This window comes from Sciurus vulgaris (genome assembly GCF_902686455.1).
Source record: "Sciurus vulgaris genome assembly, chromosome: 1".
Lineage (NCBI taxonomy): Eukaryota > Metazoa > Chordata > Mammalia > Rodentia > Sciuridae > Sciurus > Sciurus vulgaris.
The window spans coordinates 34,746,108-34,765,945 of NC_136461.1; positions in this window are offsets into that span (position 1 = coordinate 34,746,108).

Here is a 19,838-nt window from a genome sequence, read left to right on the forward strand (position 1 = left end):
CCATCTCAGTATCCTGGCCTGCCCTTGCCACTCTGTCTCCACCACACCTAGCTTCTGTTCCCGAACAACTCAAAAGCCTACTTCTTCATATTCTTATTCATAGCTATTCATTCACTCATTTATTGAGGGTGAAGTAGAAGGTATCGGTGCCCTACATGTAGCCTTGGCCTAGCCCAGAGGACACCTGTAGCTTCTAAGAACAGTGGATGGCTTGTGTCTCAAACACTAGCATCTCTTGGCCTGAGGACTTCATCTGCTGCAGGAGGATTCAAACCCCCTTCCCTCCTAGATACTAAACTCCTTGGTTGCTCAAGTTTCTTATATGAAATGGTGTAGTATTTTCATGTAACCTCTGCATCTTCCTATATACTTTAAATCATCTCTAAATTAGTGTAAATGCTACATAAATAATTGTTATACTGGGTTGTCTAGGGATAATGACAAGGAAAAAAGTCTACATTTTCAGTACAGATGCAATTTTTTTTCAAATACTGCAATTTTTTTTTCAAATACTGCATTTGTGTGGTTGGCTGAATTGGCAAATGCGGAACCCACAGATGTGGTGGGCTGATGGTGATTTCTGCTTTTTAATAAAAAGAAAATGCATTGTTGAAATGAAGACAAACAGACTGGTCCAGGACCCAGAGCTATCTAAAGCAAAACAGGCCCCATCGTTTTTTAATGAGGTGCTTTTGTGAGACAGCATAGAGTATACAAGCACATAGATTTTGAAACCAGGTTACTTGTCTTTATCTTGGCTCTAACACTTACTGCCTAGTATGTGACCTGAAACAATTTACCCCACCCTCTATTTCTTAGTTCCTTAATTATAAAATTCTGATAATAAAAATACTTACCCCATAAGATGGGGATGGGGATGATGATCTGCTGTTGTTGTTGGCTCATCCCTGCTGACCTCTCATTGTCATCTTCTTCCTCCTGCTCCATCAGAGAGCATCTTATTCTCTGCCTGTCATTCCTAACTTCCCTCCTCCTTCTGTTAACCAGCCACTTTCTCAGCTCATCCCTCTTCCTTTACTACCTGGGTTCAGGCCGGTGTCTTCCTCCCTCATTGACTTGTGCTCTGACCCCTCTCCAGCATTCCATACCTCCCTCTGTCTCACTTTCTTCTCCAGTTTCAGGCATAGGTCTATAGGAGAGCTGTATTTGTAAGTCTAAGAAATGAAATGAAAGTTCAAGAAGACACAATGAGAACTAAGGATGTAGCTCAGGGGTGGAGCACTTGCCTAGCATGTGCGATGCCCTGGATTCAATCCCTAGTTCTGCCAAAATAAATAAATTAAAGGTCATCAGTGATTGACGAGCAAGGCAAGGCAGGAAGATGGGGTCTGTTGAGGGGTTGTATTGAGCAGGTGGGATAGAGAGTTAGAAGGTAAGGTAACCTCGTGAATGGGATTTATTCCAAGAGTCCTTCAGAGGGGAAGCACTAATATTGACCCCTTTTCTTCCTAAGGCAGTACTTTTTTTGTCTTACTCAGGGCCTCAAGTGTACTCTTAGTCCAGGTGTCTGGAAGGAGTAATTGAACTAGAGTCACCTGTCTCTCTTCCAGATAAAGGTGGCAGGCTTGTTGCTTCTGAAGAAAATGTCTTAGGAGAGGAGCTCAGCTCCTCTGGTTTTTAGCCTGCCCAATCTTACAGTATCATCTTGGCTATATCTGGAATGTGGGAGATAAGATTATTCTGCTTCTTATCTATAAAACATTGGCTCTCTGGCTGTAGATCTAATTTAGATTACAATCTTCTAGAATCACATCCAACAGTGCTGCATAGAAGAAAACATAAACTGTAGTGTCAGAAAGATATGAGTTCAATTTTCAGCTCTGCCACTCACCAGCCATATGACTTTGAGTAAGTCATTTAACCACTCTGAGCCTCAGTTTCCTCAAGGAGATTAAAATATCTACCTAAGAGGTTTTAGGAAGAGTTGGATGATATAGGAAATCTCCATAATACCATGAAGGGTGAAATTGTGACAATTTGCTCATCATTATTGTCCAATGCCAGGCACGGATTATGCCCTCAATTGAATTAATATATAGGTATCTAACAGACTGTAGCCAGGTATCCCTTTGTCCAGGGGATGTTTAGTGAGGATGCTAGCTAAATGGAATCGCACTGTGTGATTATATAGTAAAAAAAAAAAAAAAAAAAAAAAATCACTACCTCAAACCCAAGGCTAGTGGCACGCTAACGTGTCTGGTGTACTGCATATGCCCCACAGGCTAACAGAGGTTGATGTGAAATGAAGTTTCAATAGTATTAATTGTGCCCACTGAGGAGTTTAATACACTGCTGCTCATACGTCAGTTTGTCTCTGAATCACCTGGGGATCTGGTTAAGAAAACAGGTTTTCACTCAACAGTTCTAGATGGAGGCTGACATAGTGATGTCAGGTGATATCAAGGTGATGCTAAAAATGAATGCATACTCTGGGGTGTGCAACCTGGCTGAACAGACTTGCCTTAGGATTTGGGTATTGAGTCTATGAGGTCCTACCTCAGTCTAAATGAAGAAGAATGAAACTATTTTTTTTTAATTCTGTGGATTGGGAAGCAGAGAAAGTTAGCAATGAGAAAGAATGGAGGAGATACACAGAGAAAAATAAGGATGCTAGCTGGGTTCTCGTTAGCACTGAATTCCTTGGTTCCAAGCCATTCCTGAGGTCCAGATTCATCCTGCCCTTGAATTCTATGAGATGACCTGTATCCTTACATAAATTCGTTTTTCTTTTAAGTCAAGTAGAATTCTGTTGCGTGAAAATCATAGTCCCAACAGAGTTAGCAAATAGTGCTTCAATAGAATTCAAATTTGGTAGAATTGTGTGTGTGTGTGTGTGTGTGTGTGTGTGTGTGTGTGTGTGTGTTTCTTGGGGCTGAACACAGGTGCACTCTACCACTGATCTCCATTCCAACTCTGCTGCCCCCTTTTGTGTTTCTTTTGAGACTGGGCCTCACTTAGTTGCTGAGGCTGTCTTCACTTGTGATCCTACTCCCAGCATCTCAAGTCACTAGAATTACAGGCACATACCATCATGCCCAGCAGTAGGTTCTTTTTCTAATTGACTTATAGATTGCTGAAGGAGTATGTAATTTAGTTTGAAACTGAATCTCTCTGACAATTGAGCATGTGAAATTTCATAAATATTAAATTGTACCTGTGTTCCAATGATCTACATAGTAATAAATCATGTTGTCAGTTGTATAGTAACTCCTAGCCCCTAGCTTTGGTTAGGATTCAGTTCAGAGGAAAAAAAAAAAAAAAACTTACTCCTTTGTATTTATTGAAAGGTATCAAATGGATTCCAATATCATTAGATGGGTTGAAGAAAGACTCTAGGGTGACCTTCCAGGAGCAACTATCCAAGTCACACTGCGGAACTAAGTTTCAAGGAAGCTGTTATTCTTGCCAAGAACAAGAACTACCAGCTGAATCAAATTAACCACTAGCAGTTACTACCTCTGGAATCATGTCACCTCCTTCACATCAGGAAGCTACTTGACAAATTAGCAAACCATCATCTGCTTTTCAAGTACCAGACAAAACTGCTCTATAACCATCAGGATTAGCAAGATATGATGCCTCAAACTCTGTTCTCTCCCCTTTCTGCCTAACTTGGTTCATTTTCAGGGCCCATGTGAATGCATTTGTTTGAAGGAACCTACATCTCCTTCATAACTCTAATAGCAAAGAAGTCTGGAAAATGAAGTTTTAAGATTTTCTGCCTATGCATTCCAGGAAGATACACTATAGTGAGGCTGGAACAGATGTGGAATGAGCTAGCCCACAGAACAAGCCACACCCCTTATTGACCACACAGTTGTAAAACAAAAATCATATTTTTGTGAAGAAAATGTAAACATGAACAAACAAATGATAACACACTAGATAACTATTCTTGTTGAATTGATGCTACATAATTCAGACTTTCCCCATTTCTGCCAAATAGTGTTAGTTTTACATTCATTACTACTTAGACAACTGGAATAGCATTTAACATCTGAATGATTATGATGAATAAAGAGATTTATTCAATCATTCATTTATTCAACAAATACTTTTTGGACACCTGCTGTGTGTGTGCCAAGCATTACTTCTGTGTTCTGCTGCAACAGGGAATAACAGATGCAGTTGCCTCTTACCAGGTTCCTATGAAAATTCTCTCCTTGTTTTCTGTGAAGTTGAAAGAATTCAGGGAGTTCTACTGACAGGCAAAGACAAAGCTATTGCAGTGGTTGATAACCCTTAAATATTTGACTTTTTTACACCTCAAAAGGTACAAATGTTTGGTCAACACATGTAATAAAATGTAAGTCAACTTTATTGCCTTAAAGACTGTGCAAAAAACATACACTAAGATTTGGAGGGTTGGGGTCGTGGCTCAGTGGTTGAGCACTTGCCTCTCATGTGTGAGGCGCTGGGTTCGATTCTCAGCACTGCATATAAATTAATGAATAAAAGGCCCATCAACAACTAAAAAAAAAGTCTGTAAACAACAACTACTGTTGGCCAAAATTTTACCTGTGATTTGATGATCCTTAAGAGTTTTGCCTCATCTGCCAACTAAACTTTGGCAGTGTGTCGTGGAAGAGCAAACAAAATTAATCTTTCGTCATACTGAAATCACTCAACCAAACACACTCTTTCAAGAGTTAATTGTTTTTTATTCCAATTCATATGAATAACAAAGTATACAAACTAAAATGCGGAGAAGATGCAAAAGAAAATTTCAGACACTTGTTAGAATTATTACTGATGTAATTACTGATTCATGCCAAACCAAAAGGAAACAAAAAAAAAAATTGTTCATGAATTTGCTGATTCATTGAGTCATTCAGTAATCATTGAAAATGTGTCCCATTATATCAGTTATCTACTGTTGCATAACAAATTACCCCAGAACTTAGAGGCTTAAAACAATAATAATCATTTGTTATCTCATAAAAGGAGCAACTTGACAGGGTGGTTCCAGCTCAGATTCTCTCATAAGGTTATAGTTACATGTCAGCCAGATCTGTAGTCATCTGGGGGCTTGAATGGGGCTGGAGGATCTACTGTCAAGGTGGCACTCTTTGTTGTTGGTGGTGGGAGGCCTCAGTTCTTTTCCATGTGCTCTCTATCATAGGCTTTCTCCAGTGATCTCAAAGTATGGCATGATCTCCCCCAAAGGAGTGATCCAAGAGTGAGAGCAGATGTGATGGCTGTGACGTCAGTCACCCCACTGATTTCCAGGGCTGATTTGACTGATCTGGCTAGCTATGTGAGTGTCCCTTCCTCCTCTAGCTAGCTCCAAGTGTGTCCCTTTGGAAACTGCATTAGATGGAAGAAGATGACATTCCCCAATAGAGAAGTTCTGTTCTGACAAGGGTACACAAGAAGCTGTGCTCCTGTTATGGCTGAGATCTGGAATGTCCCCCAAAAGTTCATGCATTGACAGCTTGGTCCTCAGTGCAGCAATGTTCAAAGGTGGGGTTTGGGGGAAGTGATTGGAGCATGAGGGTACAGACCTCACCAGTGGATTCATCTATTGAGGGATTCATACTTGTTGGTATTATTAACTGCAGGCCAGTGGAGCATGGTCAGATAAAGTAGGTTACTGAGGGCATGCTCTGAAAGGGTATTTCTTGTTCCTGGCCCCTTCCTCTTTCTGTTTCCTGACTGTCATGAGTTTCATGAGCGGAGCAGCTTTTCTGTGCCATTCCCTTGACGCTGAGGTTCTGCCTCACCTTATCACAGGCCCAAATCAATGGAGCTGGTCCACCATGGACTGACCATGGACTGGAACTTCTGTAACCATGAGCCAAAATAAGTCTTTCCACCCTTAAGTTGTTTTCTCAGCTATTTTTCACAGTGACAAAAAGCTGACTAACATAGTTCCTCTGTTAGAACCTCCAAATAAGTTCTCAAGACTGAAAAAGCACCAGGAAGGAGCTGTATTTTTTCTATAACCTAGCTTCAGACATCAAATGCTGTGGAGCTGATGGGTGGCTTAGTGGTAGAGTGCTTGCCTAGCATGCACATCCCCAGAACCACCGAGAGAGAGAGAGAGAGAGAGAGAGAGAGAGAGAGAGAGAGAGAGAGAGGAATCAAACATGGCATAATTCACTTTAATCACAATCTATTTGTTAAAAGGAGTCCCTACATCTGACTTACCTTCAAGACAAGGAAAATTAGGTTTTAGTCTTTGAAAAGGAGAGTGTCAAGGCATTTTTTGATATATTTTTAAACTGCTACATTCATTATGTACAAGTATAGAATAAATGCTGAAAGACCATGTGTATAAAACAGTCATGGTCCTTGTGGAACTAAAGACAGAGGAAGAGAGAGGTTTTTAATAAATCAACACAAAAACAAATGCAAAATTACAACTGCAATAAGCTCCATTTGGAAAGATATATATCATGTGATAATGGATAATGATAGGGGGACCTCAGAGTTGTCAAAGAAGTGGTATATTGGTCAAGATCTGAAGAATGAATAACACCATTCCAGGCAGAGAGCAGAGTATGTGCTTCCTGTGACAAGGAAGAACATATGGCAGGACAGAGGACCTAAAAGGAAGTTCCAGCATCTGGAACAGGAAATATGATGAAGCTAAAGAGGGAGGCAGAGATTTGCTACAAGTCAGACTCTGGGTGGTTCATGACTGTTTCACATGAACCTGGAGGCAGATGCCCCAGGCTACCCCCTTGCGGTCCTAGGCTTCTGGCTGGCATACTCAGCTGGGCAGTACACATTTTACTCTGATAGGTCACATCCTCACTGATACGACTTTTATGGGCTCCTTTCTGTATACTTTTTGTTTGTGGTGCTTGGGATGGAACTCAGGGCCTCATGTATGTTAGGCAAGCACTGTACCATTGAGCTACCCCCTTGTTGCACGCTGCTCCCTGATGTGAAGCTACATGCACCATGGAACCCTGTAGTTACCAAATCACCACAAGAAATTCCTCATTTAGGCTATGTATACCTTTTTCATCAAGAACTTCTTAGGGGACTGTGGTTGTAGCTCAGTGGTAGAGCACTTGCCTAGCATATGTGAGGCACTGGGTTCCATCCTTAGCACCACACAAAAATAAATAAACAAAAGAAAGGCATTGTGTCCATCTACAACTAAAAAATACACAAACAAACAAAAAAAGACAAATCCCATTAAAAGAAGTCACCTTCCCTTTCTAACTTTCCTTGCAATTCTCTATTAGTTTTATACATCTCTCAACTGACCCAGTCCTTCTTTGCCCTGCTCTTCAATCATTCCTCTGTATTCCCCTGAGCTTCTACTCAGAGACCTATAAACTTCTTATATGTCTACATTCCCAAGCTTTTGTTAGACTGGAACCTCTACCTTCTGCCTAAACTAAATCTTAGATGGGCATTCTGGGGAAATAGCAGAGTGAGAAGAACCAGGAATCCATCTTCCCATCTAGACAACAATTGCACTGACAGAATCTGTCTGTTGTAACTAATTTGGAAATATGAAGTCTATTGAAATCTTGTATATTAATTCATTTTCCAATACTATAACACACAACATGAGCCTAGGTGCTTTATAAAGAACAGAGGTTTATTTAGCTCACTGTTTTGAAGACTGAAAATACAAGATTGGCAGCCCCATCTATTTGGCCTCTGGTGAGGGCCCCATGGTAGATTTTATAGTGGATGGCATCACGATAGCAAGAGCACATACAGAAAAGATTACATGGTGATACAGGAAGCCAGCAATATTTAAGGACCAGGCTTACTCTTTTCATAACAATTCTCTCATAGGAACTAACCAAGGTTCGCAAGAACTACATTAATCCCTGCAGCAGGCAGCACCCCCAGTGACCTAATTACTATCCATAAAGGCATCACCTTTTAAAACTAAACAGTTACTGGGCATGGTGGCATATACCTGTATTCTCAGCAGCTCTGGAGGATGAGACAGGAGGATTGCAAGTTCAAAACCAGCCTCAGCAACTTAGCAAGGTCCCAAGCAACTTAGCAAGACCCTGTTTCAAAATTTAAAAAATAATTGGGTTTGGTTCAGTGGTTAAGCTCCCATGGGTTCAATCCCTGGTACAAAACAAAACAAAATAAAACACTAAATAGTAAACAAAAACAGTAACAAATTCTAGCAAACTCTGAAGAATAAAGAGACTCTCATTTTGAGTTACAATATTGTTGAGAACCAAGCTTCCAATACATAAATCTTTGAGGGACACACTTAAACCATATTCAAATCATAGCAGCTTGCAATTTCCAGGGGAAGGCTTTGATGATGAACTGCAATTGACTTTAGTCAATTTCCTCTAAAATGTGTAGCACAGGAGCAGTTACACATTCCCTATCCTTACCATGGCAGGCAAATGTGCTCATGTTCCTGGAGCAACCTATACAAATCTTGTAGGACACAAAGTGTGCAAAAAGGACTCTGTCACTAAATATTGGGGATCTGATCACTGAGTGCTACTTCTAATCACAAAGATGCAAAGAGTCAAACAGCCGTTGTTATTACATCTCTCTCCATTGTTCCAAGCCCCTTCCCTTCCAACTGAAGTGACTTCAAGAGGATTTTAAGGACTGGCATTCTTTTCTTCCCCCTTTTATTTTTCTCTTTTACCCCTTTTGGGAGTCAGAAATTAAAGACCAAAACATTTTTTAAAAATACAGGGAAAGGGCCGGGGAGATAGCTCAGCTGGTAGAGTGCTCGCCTTGCAAGCACAAGGCCCTGAGTTCGATCCCCGGTACCGCAAAAAAAAAAAAAAAAAAAAAAAATACAGGGAAAATTATATTGGTGTAAGATCAGAAAAGCCTTGAAAAGACTGAGTTTATGCTTCAGTTTCGCGTATAACAATTAAAATAATCTAACAATAAGCAAAAATAGTAACAAATCTCAGTAAACCCTGAGGAATTAAGAGAATCTGATTTCCAGATTTACCATATTGTGTTAAGTTCGAATGTGCAACAACAACAACAAAAAATCACACAGTATATAAAGAAAGAGAAACTATGGCCAATGCAAAGGAAACAAAATAAATCAAAAGAAACCATCTCTGAAAAAGATCTGAGGCTGATCTACTAGACAAAGACTTTAAAACTATCTTAAAGATGTTCAAATAACTAAAGAAAGATGTGGAAAAAGTTTTAAAAAATGAATTAATAAAGCAGAAACAACAATAAAAAATAGAAACAACAATAAAACTTAATAAGAAATTGAACAAATTATGAAGCTGAAAGGTGTAATAATCGAAATGAAAAATTTTATAGAGGGATTCAAAGGCAGATTTGAACAGAGAGAATAACATGAAGATAAGTCAATGGAAATTATTGACTCGGAGGAATGGAAAGATAAAAGATTGTAGATAAATAAAGAACCTAAGGGACCTGTGGGACACCATCAAGTGGACCAACATACATGTTTTGGGAGTTCCAGAAGAAGAAAAATGGGAGGTGAGACTACTTAAAGAAATAAAGACTAAGAAGTTGGGGGTGTAGCTCAGCTGTAAAGCGCATGCTTAGCATGTGCAGGGTCCTGAGTTGAATCTCCAAGACCACATAGGAAGGAAGAGAGAGAGGAAACTTATACATTTGTTGAAAGACATGAATATAAAGATCCAAGAAGTTAAACAAACTCCATAAAGAAATTCACACTGAGATATATTATAATCAAACTTCCAAAAGACAAAGACAAGAAAGAATCCTAAAAACAGTAAAAGAAAAGCCTGTAAACAGGAAAAGAATATGATTAAGTTTACAGTTTGTAAAGATTCTTCTGAGGACAGTGTAGATAAAAGATTTCAGGGAGAGTGAGATGCAGGAAGACCGCTGGCAATCAGAGCAATAGTCCAAGCAAGAGCTGTGGTAATATAGATTAGGACAATAGTACTGAAGACAGGAAAGAAAAGAAGCGAATGATTTCAAGAGCATATAAGAGAGGAAACTGACAGCATTTGGTGACTGGATATGGATATGGAATGAGGAAGAGATTGAGGTTCCAGGTTACTGGCTGGTACAACTAGCTGGGCATTTCACTCTGATAAAGGACACTAGACAAATAAAAGATGTTGATCAGGGGGGTGGGGATATAGCTCAGTTGACAGAGTGCTTGCCTCTCAAGCACAAGGCCCTGGGTTCAATCCCTAGCACTGTAAAAAAAAAAAAAAAAGATGTGGGGAAACTATGTGTTCAGGCTTAGATATGTTAAATTTGAGGTAAGACATCAAGTAGAACTATCCTAAAGGCAGTTGGATATGAGAGTTTGAAGGATATGCAGGTCAAAAAGAGAGGGGTCAGGTGGAGATCAATATTTGAGAGCTATATCCAGGGCCAGCCTGTCCACTGGGCACATTAGTACCATCAATACTTTAAAGACTCACAAAAATGCTTTAGTATCCTTTAAAATCACCACCAAAAACCCAACTTTTTAAGTCAAAGGAGATGTTTTAATATATAGTATTAATATACTCATCTTTATGCCAATTCAATCAAAAATATATAATTTAAAAAATCTGGGGGTACTGGGGTGATAGCTCAATGGTACAGTGCTTGCCTAGCATACATGAGGCCCTGAGTTCCATCCCAAGTGCCACAAACAAAGAGTATACAGAAAGGGGCCCATAAAAGTCATATCAGTGAGGATGTGACCTATCAGAGTAAAATGTGTACTGCCCAGCTGATTATACCAGCCAGAAGCCGAGGACCACAATCTCTTCCTCATTCCATACGTATATCCATCACCAAATGCTATCAGTTTTTCCTTTTATATCAGTAAGGATGCTTTTTCCTACAAATAATAGAAACCCCACACTCCAACAGTGACCATGTTTAATTTCCCTTGCCCAAGGAAGTTTGAGTGGCCTTCTGGGGACAGATATTCCTTCCAGCTCTCTATACCACCATTCCTGTTGCTGGCTCCATCCTTGTCTATTAGCAAAACAGCTACAAGCAGTTCTAGGCACTTCCAGATTTGACAACATTCCCAAGAAGAGGAAGCCATTGTTGCTTCCACTGGTTCTCCCCGAGGAGTGAGGAAACCTATACAGAAGCTCCACAGCAAAAGTCCTTGTTAGAAACTAAATGTTTGTGTCTCCCAAAATTCATATGTTGAAATCCTAACCACCAAGAGTATGGTATTAGAAGATGGAGCATTTGGGAAATAAAGGACAGAGCCTTCATCGATAATATTAGTGCCCTACAAAAGGGATCAGAGAGTCTCTTAGTTCTCTTTCCACAATGTGATATTCCATTGAGAAAATAGCTATCTATGAACTAGGAAGCAGGACCTCACCAGACACTGAATTTTCCAGTGCCTCTATCTGAGATTTCCCAGCCTTCAGAACTATGAAAGATAAGTAATTATTGTTTAAGTCACCCAGTCTATGATATTCTGTTACAGCAGCCTGAACTAAGACAGTCCTATCAGTCTCACTGGGAAGAAACAAAGCATACCCTCATTCCTAAACCAATTATTGGCAGGAATGATCGAATAAATATGTCAGGTTCAGACTAATCATCGAAGGATCCAAGATGGCGGTCTAGAGGGAGGCTGCGTTCCTCGTCGGATTCAAGCAGAGGATATCGGTTTCTCGGTGAGGCAGTTTTTGCTGCTTATCGATCCCCTGCTCTTTACCCCATTTGTCTGCTGTGATGACCTGCAGTCTGCCAGCATATCGACGCCTTTTTTTGAGAGCAGATTGCTCACTGTCAGGCGTCTATCATCCGCCATTTGCCTGCCTCTCGCCTGACCATCGCCTGCCTTACCCCTATCCATCACCCAACGCTCGAGGTTCATCTCCCGATCGTCTGACAGCTGCCAGCAGACTGACCCCGGACCACCAGGGGAGAACCAGCTGCCTGCTGCTGCCTGGAAGTTCACTGTACAGAACCTGCAGGTTTGATTACACGTGGCTGCTGCCATTTTGAGACAACAGCCAGGCCCTGTAGGACCCCTGGCCGGACTGACCAAGTCCCATCTCCAGGATCCCTCAGCCCAACCAATCACTCCCTGCCTCTGGGGCCCTCACATCAACTGACTGCTCCCTGCCGCCAGGACCCCCAGACCAACTGTCTGCGCCCTATCACCGGGACCCCAGACCGACTGATTGCACCCGGCCTCCAGGATCCCACAACCACACCGAACACACCGGACCTCCAGGACCCCTGCTGAACCAACTGCATCCTGTCTCCAGGACCTCCAGCTGACCACGTCCACCCCTGAGCTGCAGCTCCCCGTTTGCCAACACATTTGGAAGCCAGAGCAGCCATCTTGGATAATCCTGGAAGCCGTAGCTCCGATCTTCGGGTGGGGCAAATCCCATCCTGCGACGCCTATTGGAGGCTTGAAGCTCATTCTCAGAAAGGGTTTTGGAAACCTATAGGGCCACTATAAGCCTATAGGGGGAAATCTGCAATACCCCAGATCTGCAGCGCTAGAGGGGAAGATACATGAACAACATGAAAAAACAAGGGAAGAAAATGATCCAAACAAATCTAGATTCTATAGTAATAGAATCCAATGACAGTATGGTAGAAGAAATGTCAGAAAAGGACTTCAGATTATACATGATTAAGATGATTCGCGAAGCAAAGGATGAGATAAGAGAACAAATGCAGGCAATGAATGATAATACCAATAAGCTGAAAGAGCACCTGCAGGAAGCAAAAGATCATTTCAACAAAGAGATAGAGATTCTCAAAAAAACCCAAACGGAAATCCTTGAAATGAAGGAGACAATAAACCAAATAAAAAACTCAATGGAAAGCATCAGCAACAGACTAGACCACTTGGAAGACAGAACCTCAGACAATGAAGACAAAATATTTAATCTTGAAAATAAAGTTGCCCAAACAGAGAAGATGGTAAGAAATCAGACTAATCATCAAGAGCAGAATAAAAGATAGGGAGTTAACCATATTCCTTCTTTAAAAGTCTTCCTCCAGGAGGTAGGAACTGAAGCTGAAAATATGGATAACCATATTTTATCTGGGGTGTAGCTCAGTGGTAGAGGGCTTGCCTAACATGTGTGAAGCACTGGGTTCAATCCTCAGCACCACATAAAAATAAGATAAAAGATATTGTGTCCATCTACAACAAATAAATAAATAGATAAATAAATAAATAAAGGATAAACCCAGAGAGCGGTCAGAGAGAGAAGCACAGGAGAAGACAGGAGCTTCAGTACTCTGAGGAGCAGAGATTGAATAAGCTGTGGTTCCTGCCACAGAGAGGCCTCCTACCTAATGGAAGAGACACATCATTAAACAACCAAGAATTGGGTGAGCCTGTGAGAGCAGGTGGGGTTGGAGTCCCCATTATGTACTAATAACCAGGCAACTGGGACAGGTTACTTAAACTCTGTGACTCAACTTTGTCCCCCATAAACATCTTACACGTAGTAAGTACAATAAATATCAAATAAAATCAGATTTAGGTGGTGGAAAACCATTGAAAGGGATTTAAGCAGAAAAAGTGTCCTGATCAGATCTCATTAGATGGCTTGGGCAATCTGTTCTTTGTCTCTGCTCTGGGTTGCCTCTTCCCTATGTCACCATGAGCAAATCTTTCCCCTTCATTGAGTTTCCTTCCTGCTACCCCCATAACTGAGCCACACCACACCCTGCAGGCCCAAGTAGCAGCTTCACAAAATCTCTCTGCTGATTTTAGCTATGCTCCTGTGCCTTGGAATCAGGATAAATTACTGTCTCTCATTTCACCCCTGTCCTCTTGCATTGTTGCTGCTCAAAGAAATTAATCAGGTTTATTAAGCATGACCTCTCTTGTGAGCCCTGCTCCCAGTCTGCTGATCTGTACCTGTCTGCTGATTTCCTAGCTCAGTTACAATCAAAGGCCGCTCAGCCTCCATTAGTGCTCTGATGGGGGCAGGGACAGCCAGCCGGGTGGCCACATCTTTTGTTGTTTGTAGAGACTGATGCACCCACCAGGGCTGGATGGGACAAAGACAGGATGCTCTGCTATAGAGAATGCAAGGCCCTTTGTTGCCATGGCTGTAGACAAAAATAGGAAAAGGATAAATGTTGCATCCAAATATGCTAATAATTAACACTTAGCTCCATGAATATAAAAAGCACTTAATGCTAAATTACAATGACCATTAATAGCTATTCTTTATTCAGCCCCATTCCATATGGCCCCATGGCTTGGTAGCTCACTACATGTAGGCTGAAGCCTAACATCCTGGGTCTAAATCCAAGCTATTTAACAGCTCTGTGACCTTGGGCAATTTAGTCAAGCTCTCCAGTCTCAGTCTTTGCATCTATAAAGCAAAGATATAGTTTTTACAGACAATGTAAGTATGCAACTCATAAGATCACATGAATTCAAACTGTTTATAAAGCACTTAAACATGACCTGCCACACAACAAGCACCAATGAACATATTTTTATATACCAAATTTGGGGATTTATCTGTATTGGTTAGTAGATTTAGACCTCAAAACAAACTTGTGACATAGACATTATTATCTCCATTTATTGGTTGAGGAAATCCAATTATTATTTCTATTTATTGGTTAAGAGGTTGAGTAACTTTCCTAAGGTCACCTAGCAAGAAAGTAGCAGAATCTAATTCTGTTTGACTCTAAAGTCATATACTTTCTACTACATGAGATCACTGTGCTCCAGGAGCCCCTGGCAAAAAGTCCTGTATCAGTGTAATGGTAAATGGGTAGTGATTGTCTTACAAATCCCTCCTTGCTTTAGTCAAAGTTGTAACATCCTAGACATTTTCAGAATGAAGGATAGAGGAGTCCTGTGTTTAATTAATGATTTCCATTCTCTCCAGCCCTACATAATGCCTAGGCCCTCAAAAACTGCCCTAGAATGTGCAATGTGCAATTCTCTTAGCTCAGGTAAGAACTTGCTAATGCTCTACCTGTCTGTGAACTTGCTGGCAGAGTGGAGTCACAGGGTAGAAACTAGTTACAGGGTAACAGGTTACACCAGATGCTGGGGTTGGACAGGTCTAGGACCAAGGCAGCCCAGGACAGGTCTTTCACCCTGAGTCTTTGGATCCCAAAAGAAATAAGTGAAATCATATAGCTCAAAGCCCACTGCATTTGGATTGCACTTTCTTGTAAGAGAACTTAAGATTCTTAAGGGAGCTGGGCACAGTATTGCACGCCTGTAATCCAAGCAGCTCAGGAGGCTGAGGCAGGAGGATCCCAAGTTCAAAGCCAGTCTAAGCAATTTAGCGAGGCGCTAAGCAACTTAGTGAGACCCTGTCTCTAAATAAAATATAAAAAGGACTGGGGATGTTGGCTCAGTGGTTAAGCATCTCTGGGTTTAATCCCTGATATAGAAAAAAAAATTCTTGAGTGATGTTTGAATCCTTTTTAATATGAATGAATCCAGAAGTAGTCTAGTTTATTACACCTCCCATGGACAGGGTATCTTCCTGCCAGACCAGTGTGTGCCCATCAGGATCTGATCCCTCCCCATCTCAGTCAGGTCTTAGTCCTTACCTCTACACAAATCTTGTTCAGTATTCACAAACAGCTTTACTCCTAGATGAGCACTTGGATAAAATAAAAATCAGCCTCCAATATCACTGTGAAGGAGAGGAGCCGAGCCATATCATTAACTGCAGCAATTCACTGAAACTAAATTTTAGGCAAGGCATTGTGCTTAACAAGACCCTTGTTCAAGTCCGTACATATCTTTCCACCCCTCACTTGTCCCTCCAGATCACAGCTAGCTCCTAGTAACTTTTCCCTTTGCCTCTCCCATATTCAGATGAATCAGATAAGACCTAGGTGGGTTCATCACAGACTCTGAGAAACACAGTCTAGGCTTCTTAGTGGAGACACAGACTGGTGTCAGGTTAATGGCCCTGAAGGGCCTTCTCTGGATGTCCCAAAGGTATGTTCATATCCAGCTCAGGGCAGCAGAACCCACTCATGTGCAGATAGGCAAGCTGTCGGTGCTATATGCCCCCTACAAAGCCCTGATCACATGTCCTGTTCCTCAACCCTTCCACCTGCATCTTCCTCATGCCTCCCACTCTTCCCTAAACTCCTAAAGGAAGACCAGAGTAGGAGGAAAATGGTCAACTGAAGATTCAGTAAAAATAGCAGGAGCTCTGTAGGCAGACAAACATAGGTTTGAAATTCACCATGCTGTGCGACTTAGGCTAGTCACTTAACCTCTCTGTCTCCTCCTCTCTCCGCCCCCTCTGTCTTCTTTTTTGTACAGGGGTTTGAACCCAGAGCCTGATGCACATACTCCACCACTGAATTACACCCGTAGCCAGTTTTCTCACTTCTGAAAAAGAAAATAATCTGTTCTCTTGGTTACGGAAACTAGAAATAGGCTAGAAATATTATGTACAAGGGTCATGCCTAGTCGCACTAAACAAATGGTAGCTACTATCAGACATAGGCCAATCTCTTTATATTTATTTAAAGTGTATATACTTTTCCTAAATTTTGACAACCGCTAGGCTGCATGCAGTGCCCATTAATGGGTGATAGAGCTGGGAAGGGCTTGGTTGGGGTGGAATTAAGTTCTCCTATTGGGCCTAGTCCTTGGCCTGGGTAGACTTAGGGTTTTTGGCCCTTCTGTCTGGGTGACCAACCCTTCCAGCTGAGATTGTCCCAGTTTTAGTACTGAAAAGTCCTTGCCCTTTGAGTACTGAAAGTTCAGCCCAGGAAAAACTGGGATGGTTAGTCACCCTATCGAGACAGTTAGCCAGATCAGATGGAAGTGTCAGACCAGACAGAAAAGTCTGGGTTTCCCATAGCCCTTCCCAGCTTCTGGGTCGATAGAATGGCATTCCTTCTGGGTCCCCAGCCAAGACCTTATTAAACTGAGACCAATGGTGACATCTAGCGGTCATATTAAAAATGGCACTCTGGGAATCGCTTGACCCTTAAGGACTTGGTTCATTAATAAATATTTACTGAGCTCTCAAAACATGCCAAACCTTGTGTTATGCTCTGGGCAAAAGTCTTAGGGATTGTGGGAGTAAAATTTTTACTGAGGTCTACTGACTGAAAAAATGTTAGCCAGATCAAGGCAGGGGGGAAAGAAAGAGTATTCCAAGCAGGAGAGAACAGCTGTGAGTGGGAAAAAGGAAGTTAGGGGTGGGAAAGAACATGAAATTTTCAATAAACTACACATTATGGAGGAGGAGGACAGTAATGACAAAAAAGTTGGAGAGTTTAACAGTCTCATGACCACAGGAGATTTTTCTGTCATGACCTTAAGAATAGTTCAAACTTATTAAAGGGTTTTAAGCAGGACAGTAACATAATTAGATTTGTTAATGCTAACCTTGGCTACATACTAGAGACTGATTTGGAGAGTAGCAAATCTACTTTCAAGAATTTTGTCTACAAGGCTGGGCATGTTGCTTGGTGGTAGAGTTTGCTTAGCATGTGCAAGATTCCCAGGTTCAATTCCCAGCACCACACAAGAAAATAAATAAAAGGAAAAAGAGATCAGTCTACAAGAGTACTTCACATGTGCACAAAGACCTATGGCAAGACCTATGTTTATGGTGGTACTTATAAACAGCTAACATGGAATACAACTTGCATGTTCATTAGAGAGTGCTCGTTAATGTAACTATAACACATGCACATATCAGGAAATTACATAGTCCTTATAAATATCATGGAAGATTTATTTGTAAAGATATGAAAATGTGTCCAAGACTGGACACATTACAAAAAACAGATAAGGACTAGGGATATAGCTCACTAGCCCTGTGCTGGAACCCCAGTAACACACACACAGACACACACACACAGAAGGAAAACAAAGAAAAATGGATAGCTATATATATATGTTTGTATAAATGCATAGAAAATGATTTTTAAAAGGATGCATGAGAAACTCTTAGTAGTGGTGACCTCTGCTAGGTGATCAGAGAAGAATAATTATCTACATTTTCCTATGCTTATGTTTTTATTTTGAGCATTTTTAAAATATTTTTTATTTGTTGATGGACCTTTATTTATTTATATGTGGTGCTGAGAACTGAACCCAGTACAAGCACACTAACACTGAGCTACAACCCCAACCCTTATTCTGAGCATGTTTAATGAACTTTTTATAATTTGTCTATCTTTAAAACCTATTTTTGCTCAGCATGGTGGCAAACACCTGTAATCCCAGTGACCAGGGAGGCTAAGGCAGGAAGATTCCAAGCTCAAGGCCAGCCTGGACAACTTAGTGAGTCCTACAGCAACTCAGGAAGACACCGTCTCAAAATAAAAATAAAAAGGGCTGGGGATATAGGTCAGTGATAAAATGCTCCTGGCTTCAATTCCTGGTACCAAAAAAAAAAAAAAAAAAAAAAAAGGTGAAAGAAAGAAAAATATGAAGAATTAATTTTTAGCCAGGCACAATGGCATGTGACTGTAATCCAGCTACTTAGAAGGTTGAGGCAGGAAAAATTCAAGGCCAGCCTAAGCAATTTAACAAGACCCTGTCTCAAAATAAAAGGGCTGCAAATATAGCTCAGTGGTGCCCCGAGTTCAATTCCCAGAATAAAAAAACTAAATAAAAACAATAATTTTTAGAAGTCTGACTGTGGAAGTGAGAAGAAAGCTTAGAAGTAAAAAGGACAGAAATAAAGATTTTTTTAAAGTAAGGGAGACCTCAGAATCTCTTTTAAGAGTGAGAATGAAGATAACGGAGAGAGAAAATCAGTAAAGTGGGCTCATTGATAAGTGAATTCAGGGAATATTCAGAGCCCTGGTATAGTCTTAACCAGGGTGATTTTCTTCCTGAAGAAAGGGTGTTATCAGCAAATCTCTAAATCTGGTGGCAGTAGGAGAAAGTAAATCCTAACTGATGGTTCCCACTTCCACATTTTGAAAGTTCTTTCCCCTAGGAAAACTTCTCTGATCCTCCATACTGTTACAAACAACAGCCTCCTCACCCATCTCTCTATTCTATGCTTGCTCCCCTCCAGTTGCAGCCAGTAAGTGGGTTTTGGATTCCATCTCCCGCACCGCCGGCCCCGCCTCCCTGCGGCCAATAATTTGATCCACTTACCCCTCTGCTCAAAACTTTCTAATGAACTATCTCACTGACAGTAAAGCCTAAATCCTAATGAACTGCAAGATTTATCCAAGCACTTGCAGGGAATGGGCACTTCGGTAATCCTAGCTACTCCAAGGCTGAGGCAGGAGGATCCCAAGTTCGAGACCAGCCCCAGTAATTTAGTGAGGCCCTAAGCAATTTAGCGAGACCCTGTCTCAAAACGCCTCCCCCAAATCATAAAAAAATAAAAAGGGCTGGAGATGGAGCTCCGTGGTTAAGAACCCCTAGATTCAATCCCTAGTACCCCACCCCAAATAAACTTATTTATACTACTTTTCTCCCTTTCTATTTTCCTTCAACATTGACCTTTGATGACACACACCAGTCACATTCCTGTCTCAGGGTTACTAGGCTTGTTCCTCTGCTGAGAAGGACCTTGCCTGGAGAGCCACCAGGCTCACTCCTTCACCTCCCACAGGGCACGACATTGAGGACATTATGCTAAGTAAAATAAGTCAGTCATAAAAAGACAAATACTGTATAATTCCACTTGCATTAAGTTCCTAGAATAATAAAAACCAGAGACAGTTGAAAGGTGGTTTCCACTGGGAGGTGGGAAAATGGGGACCCACTGATTTGGGAGTACGGTTTCAGCTGGGGAAGATAAGAGTTCTGAAGATGGACCGTGGGATTTCTCGCACAATATGAATATACTTAACACCACCAAACTATGCATTTACACATGTTGCTAGTAAATAGTATGTTAAAATTAAATTGCCACACATAAAAACTTAAATGTCATCTCTGAAATTTTCTAGGCCACCCCCGT